General features: G+C 37.0%; 1 protein-coding gene and 1 non-coding gene across 3 annotated transcripts in view; one reads left to right on the top strand and one right to left on the bottom strand.

Annotated features, from left to right (window-relative positions):
• Window positions 1-14,539, bottom strand: part of YES1 (YES proto-oncogene 1, Src family tyrosine kinase) — a 73,658-nt gene that overhangs the window by 46,036 nt on the left and 13,083 nt on the right. The window lies entirely within an intron of this gene.
• On the top strand, window positions 13,973-14,076 carry LOC113913397. The gene has a single exon (XR_003517187.1). It is a non-coding gene; the product is annotated as a U6 spliceosomal RNA (small nuclear RNA).

Raw genomic sequence — 14,539 nt, 5'->3', positions numbered from 1 at the left:
ACTTCTAGTGTTACAGTTTCTCCAGTCTTTTATGGTTGCAATGTGAAGACGTGTTTTCTACAAAGAAAATGTGATAAGGAATGTGAAACTGAATAAAGGAAACCTCATTTAAAATGGAGTCGGGAGGCCAGAAGGACTTGAGATTGTGGGTACCAAAAGGGAGAGACATACCTCACATTCCCAAAGGGAAGAAGCCTACTTTACTCCTACAGGAGAAGAGAAGAATTTCTCCTTGCCTACAGCAACAAGCTCAGATATTAAGAAAATACCACAACTCCACCTATGAGAAACCATCACCACTGAACTCCCAATTTCCTCTAAAGGACTTTTGTTCAACTTCCAACTTTCTCCTTTTCTCTACGAAGTAAGGTTCTTCTTTGATCTCAACTTGCCCATGGTGTCCCAAATTGCAATTGTAGGTTGGCCTACTATCTACCCCAGAGCTGATACCCATTATTTTTAGAGTGAATGAGTAAGAACTTTGGAGTTAAGACCTACATTTCAATCCTAGTTCTGTCACTTATGTGATCCTTTATCAAGTTACTTAAATTGCTGGGGTGCCTGGGTGGCTCAGTCAGTTAAGCATCTGCCTTTGGCTCAGGTCATGATCCCAGGGTCCTGGGATCGAGCCCCACATCGGGCTCCCTGCTCAGCGGGGAGCCTGCTTCTCCCTCTTCGTCTGCCTGCTGCTCTGCCTACTTGTGCTCTCACTCTGTCAAATAAATAAATAAATAAAATCTTTAAAAAAAAATTACTTAAATTGCTCCTAAACCCTAAGTTTTTTTTTTTGATGATTAATAATACCTACCCTGCAAGGTTATGACAGTTAACTAACATTATATAGAGAGCAGCTAACACATAAAAAAAGACAAGTGTTTGCATTGGTAAAGACTCTTCTGGCTACAAGGACAGAATCTGACTAAAGGTAGCTGAAGCAAAAAGGAGAATTTTTTTTTTTTTTTGAGATTTTATTTATTTACTTGACAGAGAGAGCACAAGCAGGGGGAGCAGCAGAGGGAGAGGGAGAAGCAGGCTCTCCACTGAGCAGGGAGCCTGATGTGAGGCTCGATCCCAGGACCCTGAGATCATGACCTGAGCTAAAGATAGAAGCTTAATGACTGAGCCACCCAGGCACCCAAAAACGGAGAATTTTTATAAAGCCTACAGGACTTTCTCATGGAATTCAAAGTCATAGGGAAAAACTAGAACCAGGAACTTAAATAATAAGTACATTTCCTTGTTTTCTTTTTTCTGGTCCTTCTGTCTGCCCCCCTTCCAACCCTTTCTTCCTCATCTCCTCCTCTCCTATTTATCGATCTCTCTCCTCCTTTCCCTTCATGTGTTTGTTTCCATCTCTCCCCATCTTTCACCTCTGCTACCCTGTTCATCTGTGTCATTCTTCTCTCCTACAGCAGAATAGCTTTTTCGACTCTTTACAGGGTAGAACATGGCTGCCAATACTTCGAGTTATAGATCCTTATTTTAGAGCTAAAGAGAGGGATTCTAAGTATGAACTCCAAATTCCTAAAGAACTCTAGCCCAGACCCCTCAGGCTAGTGGGATCACCACTGAAACATGGCAGATGGGGAAGGTCTTAGAAAATGAGGGAGTCTAGGCAATCAAAACATTCGGGGCTTACTACTCCATCCATTAAGTAAATGCTATTAATGTTTCACAAGAATTATTTTACTTAAGTGAATTAGCTACAATAAGAATATATTAGTAATTAGTCAAGTTTTAAGTTACACTTCTCTGATTTTAAGTTTGTATGAATGGAAAATGTGATATCAACATGAAACATGTAAAAAGGATTATTCTCTTTATTTTTAACTCCCTGAACTTCTGATCTGAACAGCTAATGACGCAAGACAGACTACAAAGTATTTAAGGATATTCTAAGAAAATTCCAAATTATACAGCACACTTCTAGCTAGAGATCCAGAGAGAGCTGGGAATAGATCTCAAAAACACCTTTTAAAATCTGAATTAGCACCCTCTAAATGCCTTCCTCTTATCTTGTTCCAAACTGAACAGAAAACCTTATATAAAGTGGAAAAAAACATTTGGGAAAAATCATCACATAACATTTTACATCTCTCTAGCAATAAGTATAGATCCAAGGTTATAACAAAACTGTATCTGAGAGCTCAACTTAGTTCAATTGGAAAAATCAGCATAAAACAGTCAGAGTGAGTTAACATATCTACTTCCCTGCCTCTACACAGATTTTTCTAAGCTTCTATATGTAGTATCATTTACTGGTTAATTTTTCACCTGATATTAATATTTGTAATATACAATTAAAGTTTTTTACCTGTTTCCTTTAATAATAAAATAAACACGTTATTTACACTAAAGAAAACAGGAATGCTAAATTAACTGAGTCTTCCCAAATTTCTTATTTGCCAAAATGCCTATTTTGAGACACATTTTGTCACATATATGGCCAAAACTTTTCTTGAAACTGTAATGTCCATAGGATATTTATTAAACACAATTTCTAGTTTCTTCTTGTATTAAGAGCAAGTTTTTAAAATTTTCTTTTTAACTGCAAATTTCCTCCATGCTCATATTAAAATTTAAATAACAGATGTGGGGCACCTGGGTGGCTCAGTCAGTTAAGCATCGGACTCCTGATCTCAGCTCAGGTCTTGACCCCTGGGTCATGAGTTCAAGCCCCACACTGAGCCCCATGTTGGGCTCCACACTAAGTGTGGAGCCTACTTTATAAATAAATAAACAAACAAATAAATAAATAAATAAATAAAACTTAAATAACATGTATATAAAGTAAAAAGGTGTTGGATGCACTAAGTGATTTAATCCAGACAGTAACCATTGAAGATATGTGCCATTATCCCTGTTTACAAATGAGGAAATTTAAAACCTGAGAGATTAAGTTGGTTCTATGTCACAAAACTAGTAATAGAGACAAAGCCAGAAGTTGAATGAACTCAGATTTTGTCTGTGTTTTCTACTTCTACTTCCGCTTCAGGCGTAATAAATTACCTATTTCTATTGCTACCATAACAAATTGTCACAAACTTAGTAGATTTAAACAACACAAATTTATTATTTTACCATTCAGAAGTCTAACATGGGCCTCATTAGGCTAAAATCAAGGTGTCAACAGGGTTGCATTCTCTCCTGGAGAATCTATGAGACTTGGTTTTCTTGTCCTTTCCAGCTTCTGGGGGCTGCCTGCATTCCTTGGCTCATGGAGTAGTCTCTTCATCTTCAAAGTGAGCAACACTGCCTGGCTAAGCTTCTGCCTGTTAATTTCTTTGACTCTTCTGCCTTCCTCTTCCACTCTTAAAAAACCCTTGTTACTAAACTGAACCCACGTGGATAATCCAGGCTACTCTTCCTACTTTAGAATCAGTTAATTAGCCACGTTAATTCCATCTACAACTGTACTTCCCCTCAGCTATGTAACCAAATACATTCACTGGTCCTGGGAGTTAGGATATGGATTTTTTGGGGAAGCCATCATTCTGCCTATCACAGTGCCTATATTTGTAATAAATATGCTACCAAAATTATACTGATCTGTTATGGTTTAGATAGTGAACATGTTTTGGCTCAAAATGTATCATATGTTAATTAGGTACTAAGGAACATAACTTTTCTAAATTAGAAGAATGGTTTAATTTATTTAGCTCTCAAAGTAGAACAAAGTCAACTGAATGAACTCACTCATCTAACTAGGTCTTAGAGGGAAATAAAGCCAATAAGAGATATCATCTTCCTCTTCCTTATTAAACCTCTGAAGCACTAGCCTTTGGTGGAGGAGAAACAAGTAAAGCTGGCCTTGTTCTACGTGGCTAGGAGGAGACAGAAACATTGTAAAAGGCTTGAATCCTGGTAACAGGCCTGTGGTTGGCATAAACCTGTTCGGATGACACTGGACCCAACTGTTCTTCAAGTGCACCCTAACGAGAATTCGACAGGAAACTGGTCTCAGCAGAAAAATTACCAAAATTACCAGGGATTTAAAGATGGGAGACTTTGGGTGAGTACATGGGTGACTTCCTTCTTTGTTACAACACCAAACATCGACGCACTTTTTCCTTTTTATCCCCTCCCTGCAGAGGGAGGGGTGCTTGATAAAAGAATACTTAATTTGAGGGAGTTATCTGTGAATTAGCCTACTCTACTAAGATTTATCTGTAAACACCCCTAACTCAATGTTCATGGCGTTTTTATGGTCATTTGCAGATACGTGCAGAGCTGTGAAAATTTAAGTTGCCAGATCCACATGTCCCCAGCTCAGGTCAAACATGATTCTCATACTGTAAACAAGTGTCCTTTCTGAAGTCTATCATAGTGTCACTTTGTGTGTGTTTTGTTGGTGATGTCATTGTTTAAAATGGCCCCCAGATGTCAGTGCTGAAGCGCTGTCTAGGGGTCTTAAACCAAAAATGCTGAGGTGTGCCTTAGAGAGAATGTGTTATATAAGCTTCACTTGGACATCAGTTATAGTGCTGTTGAGTTCAGTGTTAATGAATCAACAGTATACATTAAATAAGATGTCACACATTGAACAGAAGCACACATGGAATGAGATTATGAATTGATCAGTTGACAGAAACATTGTAACCAGAGGCTCAAAGGAACCTAACCTTGTAACTCCTCTAGGAGCAATGAGTCAGTATTCACTAATTCAGTGTTCACAGTGACTTTCTAAAACATAACTACTGTAAATAATGACAATTAACTGTATATGAACACTTTGATAGAAAAAATTTCTGAGTCAAAAGTTATGCTTTTTTAAAGTTGTGACATATAGTGTCAAATTTCCCTCTAATAAATTTTTAAAAGAAAAATCTAAAATGCCATACTTTTAAAATGTTTTTAAACATTTAGCTTCTTGGGATGCCTGGGTGACACAGTCAGTTGAGCATCTGCCTTCAGGTTGGGTCATGATCGCAGAGTCCTTGCTCAGTGGGGACCCTGCTTCTCCCTCTGCCTCTCCCCCTGCCTGTGCTGTCTCTCTGACAAATAAAGTCTTCAAAAATAAATAAATAAAATTTAAAAAATAAAAGTATAATTTCTTGTTTGTTCTATTTTTAAAGATTTTATTTATTTATTTGACAGAGAGAGACACAGAGAGAGAGGGAACACAAGCAGGGGGAGTGGGAGAGGGAGAAGCAGGCTTCCTGCTGAGCAGGGAGCCCGATGCGGGGCTCGATCCCAGGACCCTGGGATCATGACCTGAGCAGAAGGCAGACGCTTAATGACTGAGCCACCCAGATGCCCCTGTTCTATTTTTAAATTACATCTTTAAATGAATTAAAACCAACAATATCCATACTACCTTTGTATTTTTGAATGAATTAAAAATCCATTCAAATGAATTGTTACATTATATTGTTTTGCCTTAAATAGAGAAAGTATTGAATTTGCTAACCATGTATTTCATTGTCAATTACTAAAAAAAAAAAAAAATCAGGGGCACCTGGGTGGCTCAGCTGGTTGAGTGTCCGATCTTGATTTTGGCTCAGGTTATGATCTCAGGGTCCTGAGATAGAGCCCCACATCAGGCTCTGAGCTCAGTGCAGTCTGCTTGTCCCTTTCCCTCTGCTCCTCCCCTCACTCCCACATTCTCTTTCTCAAATAAAATCTTAAAAAATAAATAAAACAAAAATCAATGTGAGCAAATAAGAACAAGTAGTTATGACATTCATATTTTATATGTATATTTAATAATGCACATTAAATTATTATTACATTTCAAAGGGTTTTGATGAATAAAGGAGTAAACGAAGTAACTGAACACAAGGTAATACACCAAGAAGTAGTCTGATGAAGTATGTAGAGTAGAATAACTAATGAACTGAATTATAATCTAGCAAAAAAAATACATTTCTCTTAATTAGATGACAATATCTACAAAACAACAGATGACACTTACTGAGCAGTTACTACACTGTAGCCACTATGCTTAGTACTTAGAATGGTTTATCTCATTTAGGCCTCAAAATATCCTAAAAAAACAATTACTGTTACTTTTCTTATTTACAGATACAGAACCTGACACACAGAGGATTAAGTAACTTGTCCAAGGTCATACAGCAAATGAGGCAATAAGACTTCAGAGCTCCAGTGGTTTACCAGTGTCAAAATAAACATATTTAAAGCTTCAAGTTGTACAAAAGTGTCCCTACAATAGCCTCAGGTATTTAGTAAAAATGAAGGTTCCTGGCTCTCAGTCCAGGTTTACTGAATTATAATTCCTAGAGGTAGAATTTAGGAGCCTACATTTCAACAGACATCCCAGGTGATGAGTAGCAACAGTGAAGTTTGAAAGCCACTAAGTATATGACTGACCCCTATTCCTTTTTTTTAAAGATTTTATTTATTTGAGAGAGAGACAGCGAGAGAGAGCACAAGCATAGGGAGAGGCAGAGGGAGAGAAACTGACTCCTCACCAAGCAGGGAGCCAACGTGGTGGGGCTCAAACCCAGGACACCAGGATCACGACCCAAGCTGAAGGCAGACGTGTAACCGACTGAGCCACCCAGGCGCCCCGTGACTGACCCCTATTCCTATGCTAGAAGCACATACATTTCTGTGCTAGAAGCACCCTATAACCAGAAAGCATCTTGCCTTTGCCATCTTCTTTGTGTCTTTGTTCATGTTATTCACTCCCTCTGGAATGTCCATTTATCCTTCAAAACACTCAAATCCCACCTCCACCACGCCTTCCCTGAACATGTGTTTCTCTCCTCTTGATCTGCCATTGAACTTTAAACCTCCAATACAAAATTTCTTCTAAGTCTACAGTAGTAGTATATAGTAGTATATTTAATAAACAGGAAACTAATAAACAGAGTTTCCTTTTTATCTCCTAAAAAGCTTAATTAACATGGTGCCTTGCCTGAAGTAGACATTTTTTTTTCTTTTGAAGTTTGTTGAAATGAATTACAGGTCCTCTCCCAATCAATGTTTACGACTGGACCCAAAAGATAAATATTAGCCAACAAATTAACGTCTGAATCTGGCTTCTTTAACTGAAGGGAGTGTAGATAAAAAAACACTGCATGTAAGATAAAAAAAATAAATTCAACCCATAGTAAACATATATATTAATTTACTAGTTACCTATATCCCCTTTAAGCTGTAAAGACTTGATAATGCTATGACTTCAAAAACTGCTCTAGCTTCAAAATGTCAGTATAAAGTGGGTGACAAGACAAGCAGTTACATTAGAAAGGCAAAATGCAGGGTGCCTGGGTGGCTCAGTTGGTTAGGCGACTGCTTTCGGCTCAGGTCACGATCCTGGAGTCCCGGGATCGAGTCCCACATCGGGCTCCCTGCTCAGCAGGGAGTCTGCTTCTCCCTCTGTCCCTCTTCCCTCTCGTGCTATCTCTCATTCTCTAATAAATAAATTAAAAAAAAAAAAAAAAGAAAGGCAAAATGCATGGTGACCATTTCCAGAAATCATCTTAGCAATTCAGGGAGGCAACAAAATTGATATTATTAGTTTCCTGTACTGTTCATTATTTAGCAACAGCTACTCTCTCCATATAGAAATATTATAGATACTTGAATAAACTGAATTTTACGGGAAAAAAGTATTTGGACATATCAAATTTTTATATATTTGAGCTCCATGGACCATATCTGTATCATAAAATCAAATACATCGCATGACATATGTTCTGAAGAACTTCATTCCATCTATAATTTGAATCTCCAAAGAATATGAAGTTGCCTGCTTTTACTTTTTGAAGTAAAAAAATAATGTGGAAATAGTATGAATGGTTTTGTTCTAGTCTGATGAAGGTGTTGCATTAAAAGGAGACCAAGTTTTTAATTAAAGAAAAGTTGATGTTTTCTTTCCTTCTACCTTCATATTTTATAAGTCTTTTCCCCTGAGCTAAGAATGATCACTTAGTCTCAGTCCCAAGTTCCTTCGCATGACTTAAGAATTAAAGCCAGAACACTGGTACAATATTTCTGAACTATTCCTTACCTCTGTGCTCTACTATTTCAATCCTGTTATTTTTTTAAAAACATATGTATGGTAACTATGTATATATAAAATATTCTCTAAAATCTTCTTTAAAAAAAAAGAACACGTTTGATTTTTAAGGTTTCTCATATACAGGAGTAGAAGTTTCCAACTATGGAAAACTATTAGAATTCAACAAGAACTTTTTTTTACTCCCCAATACTATCTTGTGCTATTACCAGAATCTTAACAGCAGTATTAGCAGTATTTGCTTGCTCAGGTCAAGTATCTAAAAAAGTTTGAACTGAATTACATCAACATTTGTCATATTATTATGGTCTACATTTTATATTTCTGGTTTGGGGAACAGATATTTAAAATTCCACATACATGAATACGTTACTTCTGACTGGAAACAATTTTCTGATGTTTTTATCATTTAGTGAGTATTGACAACAGAATATATACTATAAAATCTGAGGAAATGGCAACACAAGAATGTTCTGTTTGGGGCACCTGACTGGCTCAGTCGGCAGAGCATGTGACTCCATCTCTCAGGGTCATGAGTTCCAGCCATACATTGGGTGTAAAGTTTACTTTAAAAAAAAAAAGTTTTCAAGTTTTCCTAGATAAATACATAAAGTTTTTCATGATCCAATACTCTTATGTCAAAGAGGAAACAGACTAAGTTATAAAATAAAAAGAGTAACAACTTTTTACCACATTAGTGAGCTTCAGCAAAGGCTATATTCAGAGCATAGCCTTACACACTTACTACCAAAAAGGAAATAAACAAGGAAAAAACAAAAACCAAAAAAACCCAAAAGAGGATTATTTTTAAATCATACTGAGATTTCTTTTTCCATTGTTTCTAATTCATTAACTTTTCTTTTAATTTTCTGTTCTTTCACTATTATAATAAAAAAATTCTAATATGGTTTATAAATAAAAATCAGTGAAATAAGTTGCTAGATTTAATCTTAATCAAAAAACAACAAAAAAACAGAGTATCAGGTGCAAGAACAGTGCTAGAGCCATCGAGGATTTGAAATGACTATAAAAGGGAACTCTGTAAAACACCTTGCTCATAAAATGTTAACTAGATGAGGGACACCTGGGTAGCTCAGTCGGTTAAGCATCTGCTTTCGGCTCAGGTCATGATCCTAGGGTCCCACGTCAGGCTCAACTGGTCAGCGGGAAGCCTGCTTCTCCCTCTGCCAGCCACCCCCCTGCTTGTGCACGTGTGCGCACTCTCTCTCTCTGACAAATAAAATCTTAAAAAAAATTAGAACAAAATTTTTTTAACTAGATGAAAAGGATGACTATCTAGGCAAATAGAAATTAATAAAAGTTCAGTTAAAGACAGGAGACCTAAAGAAATCAATAAGCATGAAAATACTTCAAACCTTTCCCAAAAATCCATCAAAAAAAGCATGTATTTCATGGATAAATTAAGTTTTCTGACACTTACATGAATAAATTAGTCTTACACTCTTTAATCTCTTACAAAGCATTCAGGAAAAAGCTTCCTTCTTATTTTTTTTGCTGATAGCCCAATCGCGACAGAGCCAAAAAGTCGGGGGAACAAGGGCAAGATCTAGTGAAGAGGCTCTGAGTGAGGTAAATCTCTCTCTTCCCACCCTCAAGAATCTTCTCTTGAACTGCTAGAAAATATAAGCATTACTTAGTCACTAGCTAATCAGTTTTCCTGGAGAAGTAACTGCACTGAAAATCCCCTAATATTCTATAACCACCAAGGACCAGCAGCAGTGTTCTCTCCTCTCCCACCATATTTGAACCCTGAATATAATTTTTTGTTTTTCAGATCTAGAGTCTAGGACAGTTCTGAAAATGCAGTGCAAATACAAAAGAATACATGTTTTTCTACTTCCTAATCTTAAAACATCTAATTTGTCCTTCGATTTTTCTAACCTTTTGATACAAAGATTTAACCTAAGAGAGTAGTCCAGGCCATTTGTCTTTTAGAGATTTCAATTTTCTTGGTTGTAGTATTGTTTCAACAGACATTCTGGGTTATCAAAATACCTGCTTCCCAAAGACTCATAAAACAGAGTGATAGGTGCCAGAGAAATGCTAGAGCCAAGGAGCTCTGGCACAGAACTCCTAAAACCCCTTGGAATTTCCTAAGTGGTAAGAGCAATAAGGTGAAAGGAATACCTTTTGTTATTCATACTCTCTTTCAACCACACTTGAGTTTATGTTAATGTGGTGATTTTTGGAAAGCCCAAAGTGTAGAGGGCTGCTCACCAGAGGACCAACCATGTATGATTAGTTGGTTGGGACTTTCTGCCCCACCACACACTCCCACCTCAGGGAAAGGAAAAGAAGCTGAGGTTAAGCTAATAACCAACAATCAATGATTTAACCAGTTATTTCTACGTAAAGAAGCCTCCATAAAAATCCTAACTGAAAGGGTTCAGAGACCTTCCAGATTGGTGAACCCAGGTAGGTGCTAGGAGGGTGGCTTACCTGGAAGTTCATGCCCTTTCCCACATATTCTGCCTTACGCATCTCTTCCACCTGGTGGTTCCTGAGTTGTACTCTTTTATAATAAACCATTAATCTAGTAAGTGAACTGTTTTCCTGAGTTCTGTTAGCCATTCTGGCAGATTATCAAACCTGAGGAGGGAGTTGCACAAACTCCCAATTTATAACCTTGTTGGACATAAGCTGTGGGTAACCTGAGAATCCACTATTTACAACTGGCACCTGAGGTTGGGGGTGGGGGACCAGTCTTGAAAAACTGAGCCCCTAATCTGTGAGATCTAAAGCTAACTCCAGGTAAAGAGTGTCAGAACTGAAGAACACCCAGCTGGTGTTGGAAAACTAGCTGTTATGGGAAAAACCCCATATGCCTGTTGACCAGAATATTCTGTGGGTACTGTACAAAGGAAACAGAGTTTTCCTCTAGCTTGTTATTTTTTTCCTTTCACTACTATACTCGACAGTGCTTGTAACCACTATTGTATGCTTCTCTACTAAAAAATATATGTAGTTTATTCTCAGAATCTAAGGACAGTTTTGTATTAGTATGTCTATTCATAATATCAATTCATATTACAAAATAAGAAAAGCCATTAAAAAAACCCAAGAGAAAAAATTAGGTCAGCATCCACCCCTACGTGATAAAATAAATCACGACACAGATATAGAAATCCTTCTATTATGGGGCGCCTGGGTGGCTCAGTCATTAAGCGTCTGCCTTCGGCTCAGGTCATAATCCTGGGGTCCTGGGATTGAGCCCCGCATCGGGCTCCCTGCTCAGCAGGAAGCCTGCTTCTCCCTCTCCCACTCCCCCTGCTTGTGTTCCCTCTCTTGCTGTGTCTCTCTCAAATAAAAAAAAAAATTTAAAAAAACACCAAATAAAATCTTAAAAAAAAAAAAGAAATCCTTCTATTCTATATCCAGAGCTAAAGCTCAAATAAACTCTGGCATCATGGTTTAATGACAAACCCTAGAAACACTCTTAACTAAATTTATAACATTTTGACCTGTTCTCAAAGTACTAAACAATGTAATTAGACAAGAGAACCAAATAAGATGGATAAATATTAGAAATAAGTTGGGGATAGAATAATTATTTATGCATAGTGATTATTTATACAGAAAAACCTAAGAGAATTAAATGAAAAACCATCAGAAACAAGAGATTTCTATAGAACAATTACAAAATATATACAGATAAATAGCTTCTTTATATACCCAAAATAGCCAGTTATAAAAATATACTTTAAAAACAAAGCATTCAAAATCACACATACCTGGCTAAAAGGAATCAATGCTCCTTCGATAAGGAGCAAGGTAAGTACAAGATGAGCCTGTACATCTCACACCAAAAAAATAATAATAATAATAAAGTAGTTCTCAGAAAATGATGGGACTAAATCAAATATATCAAAAGTACACAGGAAGCATCTTGAAGATCTTGCTGGCCAAAAATAGAACAAATTTGAGCATCAAAATGAATAAAGACAGGGGCACCTGGGTGGCTCAGTTTTTTAAGGGTCTGATTTCGGCTCAGGTCACGATCTCAGGGTCCTGGATGGAGTCCTACACCGGGCTCCCCTGATCAGCAGAGAGTCTGCTTCTCCCTCTCCCCCAGCTCGTGCGTGCTCTCAAACAAAATCTTTTTAAAAAATGAATAAGGATATTAATGGATTATAACCTGTTGACTAAAAAAAAGTCTATAAATCATTCTGATAGTAAACAAACGAGGAATATGGAAAGGTCTTCTCTTACAGAATCTCAACTAATAAACATAGAAGGAATTACAGAACTAGAAAAGTATTATTTTGCAACCAATGTTAAATAATCAATTCAGGCAAGACTCACTGATAAATGAGCTAAAAGTACTTCCCCACCTACTACTTATTAATTTAAAAGAGAAAAATGCTAACTCTACAGTGAAGAAGCCTGACAGGTATCACCTTACCTGAGTTAATATTGCCAATAATGGGGCAGACTAACATAGAGTGCCTCTTCATGGCCTATACTAGGAAGGACACAATACTCCTTACATAGCATTGCTGCCCTAAATTCATAATCTTAATCTAATCATGAAAAACACCAGAAAAATCCTAAGGTACACTGTACAAAACATGTAGTCTGACTTTTCAAAAATACCAACATCTGAAAGTGCTGAAGAACTGTTCAAACTAAGAGACCAAAAAGACAGGATAACTAATTGCAATAGATTAGATTCTGGATTTTTGTCATAAGGAATTACGAAGACAACTGGGAAAATACCAATTAGCTTCTTAGGGCTGCTATAAAAAAAAAAAAAAGGCTTAGGACAACAAAAATTTAAGCTCTCAGACTAGAATTTTGAAATCAAGGGTGTTAGCAGGGCCATGTTCCCTTTGAAACTCTGGACAGAATCCTTCCTTGCCTCCTCCTAGCTTCTGATTGTTGTTGGCAATCCCAGAGGTTCCTTGGCTTGGGCTGGCTCACTCCAATCTCTGCCTCTGTTGTCACATGGCATTTTCCTCTTCTTATAAGGACACTGGTCATACTGGATTACGGCCCACCCTAATTTGGTATTAATTCATCTTAACCTGATTACATCTACAACTACCCTTTCAAATAAGGTCACATTCACAAGTACTGGGGGTTAGGACTTAAAACTATCTTTAAGGAAAAGACAATTCAACCTACAACTGTATATTGGATAACTGTATAACAGTGTCATTAAAATTTCTAAATCTAGTAATCGTACTGTGGTTAAGAAAATGTCCCTGTTTTTAGGAAATACAGGCTGAAGTACTTAAGGGTAATAAGACATGATGTTTGCAACTAATTTTCAAATGGTGGGGGTGGGTGGAAAGAGTGGGAATATCCATACACATATACACAATGCGGGAATATAAAATCAAATGTAGCAAAATGTTAACAACTGGTAAATCTGGGTGAGGGAGATCCAGAAGTTCTTTGTACTATTCTTGTAACTCTTCTGTAACTTTGAAATTATTTCCAAGTAACAAGTTTTTTCAAACCACACATGAAATAATACCTACAAATAAGTTTAAGGAAAAATGTTTGGAGTCTATATTACAAAAATAAAACTGTGTGATATAAAGAACCTCAATAAATGGAAACCTATAACTTTTTAGATGGTAAGAGCCATTATTAAAAGATGCCCATTCTTCCTAAATAAACCTAAATAATTAACATTATCTAAATCAAAATCACAATGAAGCTCATATGGATAAGTGAACACATAATAATAGCCGGGAAATTTTTGAAAAAGAAAAATGAGATTTGTCCTACTAGTAATCACAACTTCATAGTTCAGAGAATGGGCTCTGAAGTTAGAGAGTTGGTTGTAGTCCTAGCTTGTACATGAATAAATGTAACATCTTGGGGTGCATGGGTGGCTCAGTCATTAAGCGATGGCCTCTTGATCTCAGCTCAGGTCTTGAGCTCAGGGTCGTGAATTCAAGCCCCACGTTGGGCTCCACCCTGGGTGTGGAGTGTACTTAAAAGAATACTAACTCAGTGCTCCCTTTGGCAGCACATATACTAAAACTGGAAAGATACAAAGATTAGCACAGCCTGTAGACAAGGATGAAACACAAATTTGTGCAGCATTCCATATTTTCTTATAAAGAAAGAAAATCCTTTCACGAAATAAAAGGGCTAAATGTCAGAATATTTAGCCAAATTTTCAGAAGAAAAATACTTAACTCATAGAGTTTTGTGAGAAATGTTAAAATATATTAAAGTATTTTTTACCATGACTGGCACACAGGCAGTACTCAACATTAACTGCTCTTCTTGCTGTTATCATGGTCCTAATCATTAGGCTACGTGGTATTGGCACAGGAATAAACAATATCTGGACAAGAACAAAAGCCCAGAAACAGGCCCGAGAGTAAACAAACCTCATTTAAGGTATCGTTTAATCAATTTTTTTTTTTTTTTTGGAAACGTCTACCTGTCTCTATTTATTTCTCTATTACCGAGGCCCTGGGAATATGAGAAATGTCTTTCAGAACCTTCAGAAAGAATCCTTCTGGACCTAGAAGCTTGAAATCAACTGAAGCCAGATGCCCTCTTAACTAT

Source organism: Zalophus californianus, chromosome 14 (genome assembly GCF_009762305.2).
Source record: "Zalophus californianus isolate mZalCal1 chromosome 14, mZalCal1.pri.v2, whole genome shotgun sequence".
In the NCBI taxonomy this organism is placed as follows: Eukaryota; Metazoa; Chordata; class Mammalia; order Carnivora; family Otariidae; genus Zalophus; species Zalophus californianus.
Note: the sequence above shows the minus strand (reverse complement) of the source record. Positions and strands in the feature narration are given on the sequence as shown.